Raw genomic sequence first — 13,929 nt, 5'->3', positions numbered from 1 at the left:
CAAACTTGTCCTTCACAATTGGTAGACAGAAATACTCTATATTTGTGAGAGCGAGGTCTTTATAACGACACAGAACCAACAGACAGAGTACAAGAATTCTTTGATTGTCTATTGTTTTAAATTTTGGCGATTCATTACAAATTTGATTAATTATTTAAAATATTTATAGGCACATAAAGTTCCTACATGTAGAGACACAAAACATCTTATTATTCAACTAATTATACTGTTGCACTACCTGTATAGTTTTATAAAAACAAAATCTACTAATGCAATATTAAAAAAATGATGATAATATAAAGAGAACTAAAGGTGTTGTTGTTTTACCTTAGCTATACGAGTATAACCTACATATTTTATGTCTTCAAATAATGAAATAGTACTATTACTTACTATAAGTTGTATGTATATATATATAATATATATACATGTGTATATACATACATGTATATACACATGTACAGCTAACTACAATTGTTTAGATAATTAGTAATGTCCGTAGAGTCACATATTGATGTAGACAGCACAATATAGTAAAATGTGTATGTAATATAATACGAGTATATTCTCAATTTAGTAAACACATACACATTAAACAAACACAGGACATAATTTTATAAAAGACTGTGACAGAACAAATTAAAAAAAACAATACATGTTCTAAAAACACCAATGTAAACAGACAGTATTAAAACACCAACAACATAAACAACTTATTGACTGTAAGTATACCTATTTGTAATTACGAAAATATTATATCAAAGCTGTGCTGGTATAATATTTTCCAAATAAAATATCATAAAAATCAAGTAACACTATAGTCTTAGTTGATTTTAAATATATGTATGACTATATACGAGAGTATATATAGTTCTCCCAATATGAAAATTTTATAGGTACCTCAGTAATAAATTATAACCAATATACTACCTCTAATAGCATTTATGAGTTACCTATATTGATTTTATATTATTTAGTATTTATATGATATTACTTATCAACTCTATTATTCTCTCTTTATTTTATAATATAATAATAAACTATTTATTACACATAAAAGAGATGTATACAAGGAATATTTATACAGAATGTGCATATACAAAAGACAGTCTTATTGCTAAAAGCAATCTCTTACAGACAACATGGCATAAATAGTAAATAAATACAGAGAGAAAGGTAGATGGCGCAAGTCAGAGTAAATACAAAAAAAATTAACCTAAGAAAAACCTTATTATTCTAAATATCGTTTAAATAAAAATAAGACAAAATTACATAAACATACATGTATAATATAAATAATAGTACATAAACATAAATATACTAAATAGATCAAGGTAAATCAAATCACACGTAGTAAACATCAAGGCAAATTAGAGAGATAGGTAATAAGATTTTATCTGCCTCTTGAACGAGGCAAGAGATTGCGCTGATGTAATGGAAAAAGGTAAGGAATACCAGAGATGGACAGCTTGGATGGAGAATAAATAATAATAGAATTTAGAAGAATGAATAGGAGTTACTAAACGAAGGGATCTCGCGCTGCGCAATGTACGATCCTGAGAATTGAGATGAAACTCAAAGCACGGTTTGAGGTAATCAGAAGTTGAAGAATGGAAAAGAATAGTGTAAAGAAGAGACAAGATATGCCAGTTCCTACGAAGATGTACTGGAAGCCACTTGAATTGATTGCAGAAATCAGAAATGTGGTCATATTTGCAAAGATTAAATATAAACCGTATACAAATATTTTGAAGTCGCTCAAGTTTAATATATATAGTACATATACAACTATTGTTATTTACCTATAAATTGCATATCTACAAACTAATTTACAGAAACAGAACGATTTTTATAGGTGTTAAAGTTTATAATCATACGTTTATCTTATTTCATAATTGTCGTTATTAATTAACACAAAAAATTCTCGCAAGGTTATCGCAACGTTAATGTATCACAAACATCTTCATTTGCTTATTGGTAGTCTATATTTTATATGTTTTTATATTGATAATAATATTTACTACAAATTGTACCTACATACACAGCTATATATGAAAATATTTTGCTAGTTGTGTACATATACATTTATATATACACATTACACTCTTCAGTCTAGAAGATCTTAATATTTAATAGTACGAAAATAATAGTGACCACTCGAACGCGGGGATATACGTTGGCGGGTCAGAGGTGACCAACGGCTAGCACTGCACCCTTTCGCAACCTGCATTCAAGACAGATGTCCACTATTAAAAGGATTAAATCGCCCATTGCAAGGAGACATCAAAATTATAATATGAAAAAAAATCTAGGTATGGTGAAGCTATTCATTTTTCTTGTTCTTGTAGTAACGATATTTATCCATTTTATAGGTACGTATGCATTGACGAGTCGAATTTAGTAAAAAAATAAAATGCGACTATTGCGATTAAGTATCGCAATATTGTCGTAATTAACATTCTGTCATTTTCTCATCAATTTTATTATTATTGTTTTGCAAATAAATTTGCCATTACTCCACAATTTGCCATTACACCTATAGATATTACATATACAAATATTATAAGAAAAAGTTAATATTTTAATATACTTACCTACCTCTTAAAATTACGTTTTCTATGTATAATTTTCTGATATAAAAACGTGACTGCAACAACTAATAACATATTAGTTCATATCATTTGGTGAGTGGAAAAGTTCAATGTCGAAAAAACAAGTTGACAAGAATTATGTTAATGCAAGTTGTCTATTCCATAACGTCAGCGGTCAGGGGTGACCAACGGACGAGAGTGTACCCCGAGGGGTTGCAAATAAAATTATTTGACCATGACACATATTGTAAATCAGAATGAACTAGGTATTTTCATTGGATCAATTATTAAATAAGATAGTTGATCTGAATGCTGTTTATATCGTGTATCTCATTTTAGACATAACTAGTTCGTTATTAGACTGTTTATTTTGTCATTTGATTATGCCAATTTAAGTTTTTTTTTAATTTTATATAATGAACTTTATATAGCAAACTGGCATTATGTAACCAACAGTTAGTAAACACGTAGTTATAAATAACTTATGATTATGTTCCGCTAAAATGTTGTTATTTTGCGGAACGTAATCTTAAATTATCTAAGACTTCAATCATAACAGAATTAATCTGGAACTACATATGGAAAGTAGAGACTATTTATATATATTTTGATTCGTAAAATAGGTATATGACAGTCTTTTCAGTAGTAGATAATATAAAATAAAAAAAAAATGAACTGAATGGTTTCTGAAGGTAAATACTATCTATTGCAAATGGAATCAATCAAATCAACGAAATTATCAAAATCGGTCCAGAATTGGCAGAAATATTTCATAAAATACACATAAAAAATATAAATTGGAACTACTTACTCATTTAACAATATGCCTAATGGTATTTACTTTCAACCAGTAGTTTTAGAATAGGTACTTCGATATTTTGTACACCCTGAGAAGACCAAACTAAGCATTTTTTTTCTTTGCAAAGTTCAATGTCATCATAGTACAAGGATTAAGTTCAAGTTCTCGGTCCCATGAGGTCAGCGGTCATCGGTCAGGGGTGACCAACGGCTAGCGAATATCACCCTGTGTCCATCCTACAGCTATGCAAATCTACACTAACAAAACCCAGTAACCTTACCCCACCTGTAAATAGATATGCATTGTTAACGCGCACAATAACGTTTTTTTTTTTTTTTTTTTTTTTTTTTTTGCAATTTTGTTATCATCTTCCAATGTCCTTTTAAAAAAGTTTTAGCCTTAAGTTTTGGCAAAAGATTAGATAAAAAATAATGGTGTTATGCATAAAAAGTCGTTCGGCATTTTAACAAATTGTTGTGCAATTGACAGTACAAAACATTATTCATAATGCAACAATTTTTTTTTCATAATAGATTTTAAATAAGGAACAGGCGGAATTGATACGAGATGAAAAAAATTATGGAATTTAAAAACCCGTTTAAAGTAATAAAATATGCATATAAAAACATAAATCGATTCACGAAGCAAATAGGGCTAAAAATCAATGTGACTAAACAGGGAATCGGGAGCGACGGATGTCTGCCGTCCGTTCGTCACCTATGACCCACGCCTAACCAGTCTGTCTGAAGGTCCGCCAATGTATAGATTAGCAAGTTCACACGTGTGGCCTTGATATTTGTCGTCAAATAGGACTATATGTTACACCTACTACGTGATTTATTATTTTAGTTGATTTTCGTTGAACATTAGTTACCTGTATATACCTACTAACTCGTTATTTTTCACTTACAAATATTATTAGATTTTGACTTTATATATATATATCTATATCTCACGCCATTTTAATCGATTCTATTATATTTTTATTTATAACTCATCAATCAGTCTATTTATCGAATAATAATATATTAACATAACCGTATATAATTATGTATCTTTTTATAACCACCTAAATAAGGGGGGAAAGGGATTGTTAGCAATGGAGTTTGACAGTCCCATTACTAACAATATCTCTTATTAGGTCGACCTCCACGTGGTTTCCCCTGGAAACCATCGTGAACAATTCTTGTTGAATTCGTCACGATGGGCTAACTGACCTACTTTATCCTCACCTATCATCCTTCACTGGTGCCCCGCCAGTGTATACCGATAGCGCAGGCGGGGTTACCATTCCATTATCATCCATTAAAAAAAAAACCACCTACATAATTAAATGTAGTCACAAATAGTAAATATATTTTAGTAATTACTACAATATATGTATAGGTTCCTACATTTTATTTCACTCGTTCACTGTCCACTGCTGAACGTAAGCCTTAAAGGGAGTTTTGCCAGTAGTTGTCATACTTGGCAGGCAGGTTGGCAACCGCAGTTAGGGTTTAAGAGGCCCATCCCTCTACCACTGTTTTCCCTTAGTTACCTCTTATAACACCCACAGGAAAGGAAGGAGAGATATAAACCTCCCTTAATCAATTCCAATTTTAGTATATCACCTAGGTTTATGAAATTACGTAAAATGCATTCATACAACAATAGTTTATGATAATAATTATTTATTAAAGTATTTATATTCTTTTTATAATATATTTAAGTATGTTTTAAAATTGACAATAAAATTATATAGATTATGTAATGTAATGACGTAAAAAAATAAACTTGATCGAAAGTATTTAAATGAAAGTTACTTCTATTCTTTTTTAATAAGTATAAATTTGTCTATACTAAATATTATAGATCAAATATATGATATGATTACCTACAATAAAAAAAATTCCCTAAACGTCATATCAAATTTTACAGTGTTGGTTGACACTGGACAGTGGTCAGTTCCTTTATTTACGAACCTTTTATTTACTGTAAGCTTATTAAAACCCCTAGCATTGTTATTTATTCTTAAGAAGGGTAATTAATATGCTCGGTATTGTGCAAAAACGGAACTTTTGTTCTTTGTTGTTTTGGCGCATTGTGTACCGAGCCCGGGCCGGTTATTGTTCGTGTTTTGTCGAGGTGATCATTAGCCCTGTGGGCAGTTCACACTGACCATTCAGTTTTTTTTTTTCTCACAGGTATATCCTATACTAGAGTCGGACCGTTACGTCGCAATTTTATTCACACTTATGATTAATTAATCAAATATTTTATCCGTTTAACTTGCATAATGCTAAGCAAGTAGAGAATTTAATAATTTGGAATATTTCTCTATGTTTTACTTTTTTCCATATGGAAATTAGGATTTTTCCATCACCATGACCGTGACCCATTTACCTCTGTAAATACTTTTCATTCAAATAAAAGCTTAAAGATAAATTGTCAAATACCTACTACTCATTATTACCTGCCATTTAAAGGTATATATTCGTTAGTCTTGTTTTTTGATGACTAAGTATATAACTCAAAAAGAAAAAGGAAATTAAAAGATTTTTAAATCTATATTTTTTAACTCTTTTACTGATTATAAATAATTAGATAGGTAATTTAGATAATTGACAAAAACACTATTAGAGACAGAATTTTTAAAAGTTTTTAATGTAGAAGGAGGGTTGGCTATCGATAAATAGCTTTTGTAACATCAAGGTAAGTTCTTAGATCTTAGGTCCTTTAGCTATGCCTATAGATTGTTATATCCATAGACATAGATATTGGTTGAGGTATATATTAATAATAATACCAAAAACACAATGGACACTGCAATAGTTGCATCGCGATGACCTTTGATCTCTGATGCGCTTCTGAATGCGACCGTTACTGGTTTGTGCGTAGACTGGTTATCGTTTAACTCTGTTCATGTGTATCAATCTACAATAAAATGTGATCATTCATTGTGGTCAAGCATACCCAAAATTTTTTCAAATTATTTTAATATTTCTTCTTCAGAAGAGGTAAATTTTGATATAAATCAGGTCTAAATGTCGTTCAAATTCGACTAATTCGTAAATTACAAAATTCTGAACTACCGCGGTATATAAAGTGATATAGTACCTACAGTTGGTATCTATTATTGTCTTTTATTCAGTAAATGACTTCGATACTCCGAACATGAAATTGTCTAAACTTAATAGATATACAGGTATTTTGCGTGAACTTAGCTATTATAATATATATTATCAATCAATGTATAACGTAAACAAAAACTCTAACTATTGTTTTGAATGAAGGATTTTTAAAAATGTAAACACCCAGAGATTTTAGTTAATTATAGTTCACTTGTTAGCCGATGTCAATATACGAGTTTAGGCAACGATGACTTCCGTTAGACCTTGGATAGACTGTATGACGGCATTACAAACTTTGTTGAGGTTCATGACCTCCTTCAAGGTAAAAAGTTACAACTTATCTGTAGACCATAGATATCTAGGTATATGCTTATCATTAGGTATTTATTCATAAATATTTGTACATTAATTTAGTTTTAAATTATAATTAATATTTGAATAGAGAAACTGCACTATATCTATAGAATAACTGAATTTTGATGATTCATATGGCCAATCGAAACCACCTAATTTGCAAAACAAAACACGCCAACTTTTACATCCGATGGTGACATTTAGCTCTTATCTCGCTTAAATCTCGATCTTAACCAATCATCATTTAGCAAGAAACTTCGAAACTAGCATTCGAATTTTACAAAATAAATACATAAATTATGCTAATAGTTAATGCGTCCTCTAAAACAAGTTTATGTTCGCTTGGTACGATTATAAATTCACATTATATACTAGATTTTATATGTCGGTATCTAATGTTTTATATAAGAATATTCACACAATCTTATATTATACTTAATATGTATGTCTGTGTATATGCGGAGTTCAGAAAGCGTTTATTCGCAGGACGCGGCGGTTCGCCATAAACTTGTGCATGTGTGAGTTCGCGAATAGTATCACACGAGAGGAAGGAGGATCGCCCTCCCGTGGCACCGACCAATCGGAGCCGGTCTAGACTGAGCGCGCTATGTATCGCAATGCTATAATACAGACATCGCGAATAAATTTGCGCTCTAGTGGTCGTATCTCTTATATACAAGTTATCTTTGTATATATTAACGTTATATATCAAGTATATGATTGTCAATTCTCATTGGTTAACGTTATTTAGTATATAAAACTAGTACATAATATATCATCTATGTATTTAAAGATAACATCTTTATATGTGTGCTACTATATATACTTATGTTTAGATATATAATGATTTAACGTGATCTCCTCACTATCATGAGACCTTGGTATCCAAATGCTATGCAAACTTGTTCCTATTTTAAAAATAAGAGTTTATTTTGTTGGATGTATTTTATCTATCAACTGTAAGGTCATTCCGTAATACTTCCGTCCCATTTGGCACTAGATAAGTATACAATGAATGAAGATTCTTATATCAGTTCTTCAGTGAATACATACAAATGAAAATTCGTAAATATACGTCTGTTACCAGAGTGGCTGGAGTGTTTTGTACAAAGATTAACCTTATGATCGCGTTCACGTTGACTTAAGAAGTTTATATGGACATTAAGTTCCGAAATTATCCGCTAGAGGCGCAATTTTTCAACAAAAACTTATCGAGAAATCATGAACACGATCGTAACGCAAAATTTTGTAAAATCTCATACTTAGGCTCTCACTAATACCATGAATATAATTCTTCAAAGCGTCTAAGAACTTTTAATTTAATTCCGGATGCTCCTACAAAAACAACTACATGGGGGCGAAACCTATTGAGAATACATGTTAAAGCTCGTAGGGCTCTAAATTAGTATGGTAGCGAGGGTTGCAAGCTTAACTAAGTTTAGCGAAGGGACATGCGGAAGGTGCCAACCCTTCCGTGTAAAATATCTCAATTTAAACGTTTCTAACACGTGTTTGCTTTAACACTGATCCCAGTGGAGGTTACAGGGATAAGTTATCGTATCCAACAACACTTAATTATTTATTATTTTTAAACATAATTGCTCTAGTTGCTGTCTTTTATAGTTTGATATTTGTATAAACAATGCAATTGCTAATGATTGAGGCATAAAATTCATTACATCAAGAGTGCAAAGGCATAATACAGAGAGATAATAAAATGAATAAACCTCTTATATATTCGTATATCATTTCCTATACCCCACAGTTACTATTCCATCAGGAGAAACATCACTAATTAATACGCCGTCTCTAATAAAAGTACTGATAACGTACTAGACAAAACATGCAAAATATTATATACCAAGAAATATACGTGGAACAGACAAAAGATTTATAAATATCTACCAAAACATATCTTTAAATACTTCTTGCCATCAACTATCTGTGTGTATCGATATTATGTGACTGTACCTACGCCCCGATAATGTAAACATACCTAAATTATGTTAATAATACTAGACACCAACAACACCAAGGCTACTAATTATACAAAACAAAAAAGACAACAGAAATAAACTCGAATCTTGCACATATTAAAATACTTTTGAAATACTTACAAGCAATTTCAGCGCAACCCTTCACTGAAGGTGGTTAAAAAAAAATGTAAAAAATACCGAAGGGTTGTCGCGAGATTAGCCCTCTTCTATCATGTGCGGCAAAAACACTGCACATGGGCGTATTTCAATTAGCTGTCAGTTTGTCAACTCTTTCGATATCGTTGAGCGAAGGGAGCTGAGTACGCAACAAGAGCGGAACTATGCACCCTTCAGCATTTAATGAAGTTTAAATAAAATATACACATTTGCAACAGATAAATACGTATAGACAAGTATCTTATAAGGTTAATATTGAATAAGCGTCTATGTAGATTAAATTACCCTACCCTTTAAATTTCCGCTGTTAGTTAACATTCTTTCTCCATAAGAGAAAGATGAAAATGTTTTATATGAAAACTTAATCCAAATTTAAGTGCAGTCGTGATTCATGTTAAGCACATTTTCTTAGAAAATACATATAAACCCTTAAAGAAATATTGATATCATATATACATATAGGTAAACAAATATATCCGATTGTAGAAATAAGAGTAAAAAAAAGAGATGAATAAAAAAATTGAGGAGCGCAACCCCATTCTCAATTGTCATGGTCGTTAGATTTCACAAGAACAAAAACACAATCTCGATTATTTTTTGCTGATGAAATACGCGGATATTCTATTTAACCCTTTAATGCGAAGGAAGTGTGTAAGTAGGTCAGACAGACGATTGTGCATCGCACATGTTGTGAAAGCGATATAAAAAATACCCCTCTATATTGCGCTTTGTTTCCGCACCAAAAAAAAAATTATTATTGCCCGCAATTTGTAGCTCGAACAACAGTCGAGTTGTGGTGTGCCATAGTCGAAATACGGTTTACTTAATTAACATTACAACTTAGAACAGCAAAAGTAATGCTTATTTCGAAACATAATACCTAAGTAAAGTACCTAGCACGAAAAGAAAAGTAGTTATTAAACTAATTATTACAAATAACTAATGCGTATGCATATGTATACCTTATAATTATGCAATTATCATAATCACACGAGAAGAAACATATTCCCTATCTTTCTTCATTGAATTTAGATGCTGGAAAAGAATAAATATACTTCCAGTGAATTATAAACCAACGTTTTATCATTTTTTGCCTGCAGTTTACCCTAACCCTTTCCGTGGTCTCGGCAACCATTCTTTACCTCCCAACCTATTTTTTGTGCGTCTCCTTTTTAAATGGCACATGCAGAGAGATATCCTTTTTTATTGCCACATCAAGTTGATATAAAATGCAATATCATCAACTTACCTGGAAAATCTCTGCAGTCTATTCTTTTAATAGATCTGCCCTAATCGATTAAAGCCTGCAAATGGTGATTACATTACGTGGATCACGTGATTATCATTTAAATTAAAAGCTATGCTATTAGAAGAATATATTAGAAGATATGTTAGTATCATTTAAATCAGGTGACCAGAAGGCTGGCCTATACTTTGGTCAATGCATCTCCATAGCCGTACTCTACCAGTTGGCAGTAACCTCAAAGAAATTGTTTTACCTTTAATTAATGTTTTAAGGTCTTGTTATCAATATTTGAAGTACTTAAATGTAAGGTGTGCATTAGATTATTTACATATGTTTTATTTATATATTTATAATTATTCCATATAATAATTAATAAAATCAACCCTTTTCAAAAAATGGTTTAAAGCCCTTAAGTAATTTGTAATTTTGCTTATGATATTAGGCAAGTTAGTTCGATTCATTGCAATGATATTGTTTTAGTCAGATATCAGTAGGTATTTTATCGACTTTAAAATACTTATAATGAAGTTTAAAATTAATCTGTTTATTTATATTTGTATGAGGACTATGTATATGGATAATTACGCCATTTAATAAGTTTTTAAAATTGTTAGGATTTATGCAGTTTCAAAATGAATCTCTATTAATTTTAAATGTTAAAATTTAGGGCGGTTTTTCTGGAAAAAAGCATTATTATTTCTAAAAGTACCAATTACCAAAATAAGCACACATTGCTGTTTGGTAGACCCATACACCCCAAGATTCAGTTCAGAACTCTATCACCATCCACCACCTGAGAGATTCAACTGTAATGTTTTGTTGGGAAAACGTAAAATCCTGATATAATCCTAATCCTGTACGATGCAATAATTTCAAATAAATAAAGTAAATAAAATACAAATAAAGTGTAATTGTATTATTATTCTTTTGTAGTGACATTTTCATTTAAACCAGAGAATTCTAAAGATTATAACAATACTTATATACTAACACAAAGTTTTTAGCTCTGCCCGTCTAGATTTGAACTCACGACCACAAAGATCTTTTTGAGTCAGTAAAACACAACGAATTGTCACTTTCCATCATACTATCTTAATATAATATTACTACTCTAGCAAAAATTTTTTGTATAAGAAATACAACTCTCCAGTTTTTTTTTTTTTTTTATTAAAACTAACAGTATCTAAACCCAAATCCGAATATATCCTCAACAAAACAAACGTTGTGCGAAATGTCAGATGCTTTGGAATTCGAAATCAGGAACAAACAAAAAATCGCAGGTAAAAAGTCATATACCGGTATAATTGTCACAAATTAAAGCAAAAAACCTTTCACAAAAGATATCAAAATTCTGCAAGCCACACGAGCAGGTAGACGGTTCTATATTTTTTTTTTCTGAATAAATTGTGCAAATGCGTGGGAGGGTGCGTGGGATAACTGTACAGTGGACGGCATTGTGCAACGCGCAGGCGCACCGCGACTCACGAAATCGACGCAGTCGATTTAATTTTATATAGTTATCACATTAACATTATAAAATTGCAATGAAATCACAATAAGAAATATTTGACATCCAACTGAGAATCAAGCTCATTAATTACATAAATAATTAATTACGTAAAATTCTCTATTGTTTATATGTATAAGTCTGTTTTTTCTGTTTAATGAAGAAATTGTTTCCAATTAATCTCGAAACCGAAGAACAAAAGGAGATTCTAGTTCCTCATTTTTGTCCGCTGCCTTATTTCTTCTAATCTATATAATACACAAGTATTTATACCTACTACGCATTCTTGATCAACATGTCCGCTCTTAAAATCACTTTGTATTAACCTAGGAACTAAAGTTTTTCCGAGAGTTGTTTTAAAGAGAACTCTCATTAAACTCGAGTTAAACCCGCCTTTATTCATTTACTTACCTCTGACATATTTTTAATGTATTATTATTGTATACAATGAAATATAAATAAATAATAAACACATAACTTCATAATATTCAATATAAATACCTCTACTTCTATAAATCACGCGACTTGTACACATTGTTCATTTGCTCTTAATCCTTTAGCACAGAGGTTCCTAAACTTTTAAGATAACGGAATGCCCACAAATACCTTTTATTATCGTTAGATTTAAAATATTATAAAAAAAAACTATTAATACATGATCTAATTCCTCTATGATCCTTTCAATGTTGGACTACACAGTGAGAAGAAGATCTCTATCCCAGATTCGTTTATTTTCTTTTTAGTCACACAAAAACCTAAGCATGAAGAAATAAGACATAATTAAGGAATAAAATTCTTGCCTTGTATATCTTTTCAAAACTTGCATGTCTTGTTAATCTAGACCTTTTCATGTGAGCTTTGTAGACTTCACCTTATTGTCGCTTTTCTTTATATATGATCAAGTTCAATCTTTTTCCTTCAGAAAATAAAACCACTGAGACCAAAATATTTTAGATCCCTATACGTAAGTTTACTTTATTATCAAAGCAAACAATCCGATCAGTCCTAAAGTTTTGTAGAATCCTTTTTTATTAAACAGAATGGTGTGCAAAAACTACGAACAAAAAGTAAAATCCGCTTTGACTTAAAGCGAATGTGATAAGTTTATTTTAAATGGAAATGAAAGTTTTATGGTGTATCTGTTTTTAAAATACGCAATTTATAAAAATATTCTTTAAACTACAATTGTCATTTTACCTATATTATATGTATCATTCTAAACTGTAATTGTTAATTACTTTTAGATTTATTCTTGAGTTAGTCGTTTTATTATTTTTGATTCAATGTCAAGTCACTATATTTTTTTTTGCAGAAAGTAATATTAAATTATTTGATGACTGATTAATTATACTTCCTTTTAATAGATATTAATCTATTTTCAATATCTATAAAGTTTTGTTATTATATTTATACTACTACTAACTTATATAATTCATAACGACAACGTATGGTCAAAATTCAAATGTAATAACAATTAGGTACTTCTATAACGTTCGTTACAATCCGGATTACTGACGACAAACTACGATAATCCTGCATACCGTAGAGCTTTACTTAGAACAGGCAAACAGCAACCAGGCAAACATTTGCGTGAAGTCGTTGAACCTGAACAAAAACTCCCCCGCCAGATTCAGGGTATCGCGTCGTAGCGGCGGAGCAGCTCGACGACGTTCTCACGCTGAGCTCTGAACTTTGACACTAGTAAAAACTAAGCAAACTATCAACGAGAATAAAAATCACCTGAAAATATTTTTATATATTGAGTTAAGAAATAAGTATTCTGACTAGAACTACTGCGAATACCTAATTAAACCTTTTACTTTATTCAGTTTAAATATATATGATTGAAATTGGATAAAATAAGAATAAATTTTTGTTTATTATAATTAATTTAATTAAAAAAATATTCCTTATATATTTTTAGTACCCTTTATATATTTTTATGCAACTTATAATGGCAAACTAGTAGCAAAAAGACTTACATTTGTCAATACCTAAATACGAAGCATTATATTCGATAATATATGTAGACATATACAAAAAAGTTGTAGTAATCTCTTATTTTAAATGCACAATTAAAAATAACTATGTATATCTAATCTCTTGATTAGGTATGCATAAATAAATGTATCTCTCATAAATAATATCTCAATAATATTATTAAGA

Source organism: Galleria mellonella, unplaced genomic scaffold (assembly GCF_026898425.1).
Source record: "Galleria mellonella isolate WM207_F2 unplaced genomic scaffold, CSIRO_AGI_GalMel_v1 utg310, whole genome shotgun sequence".
In the NCBI taxonomy this organism is placed as follows: Eukaryota; Metazoa; Arthropoda; class Insecta; order Lepidoptera; family Pyralidae; genus Galleria; species Galleria mellonella.
Note: the sequence above shows the minus strand (reverse complement) of the source record.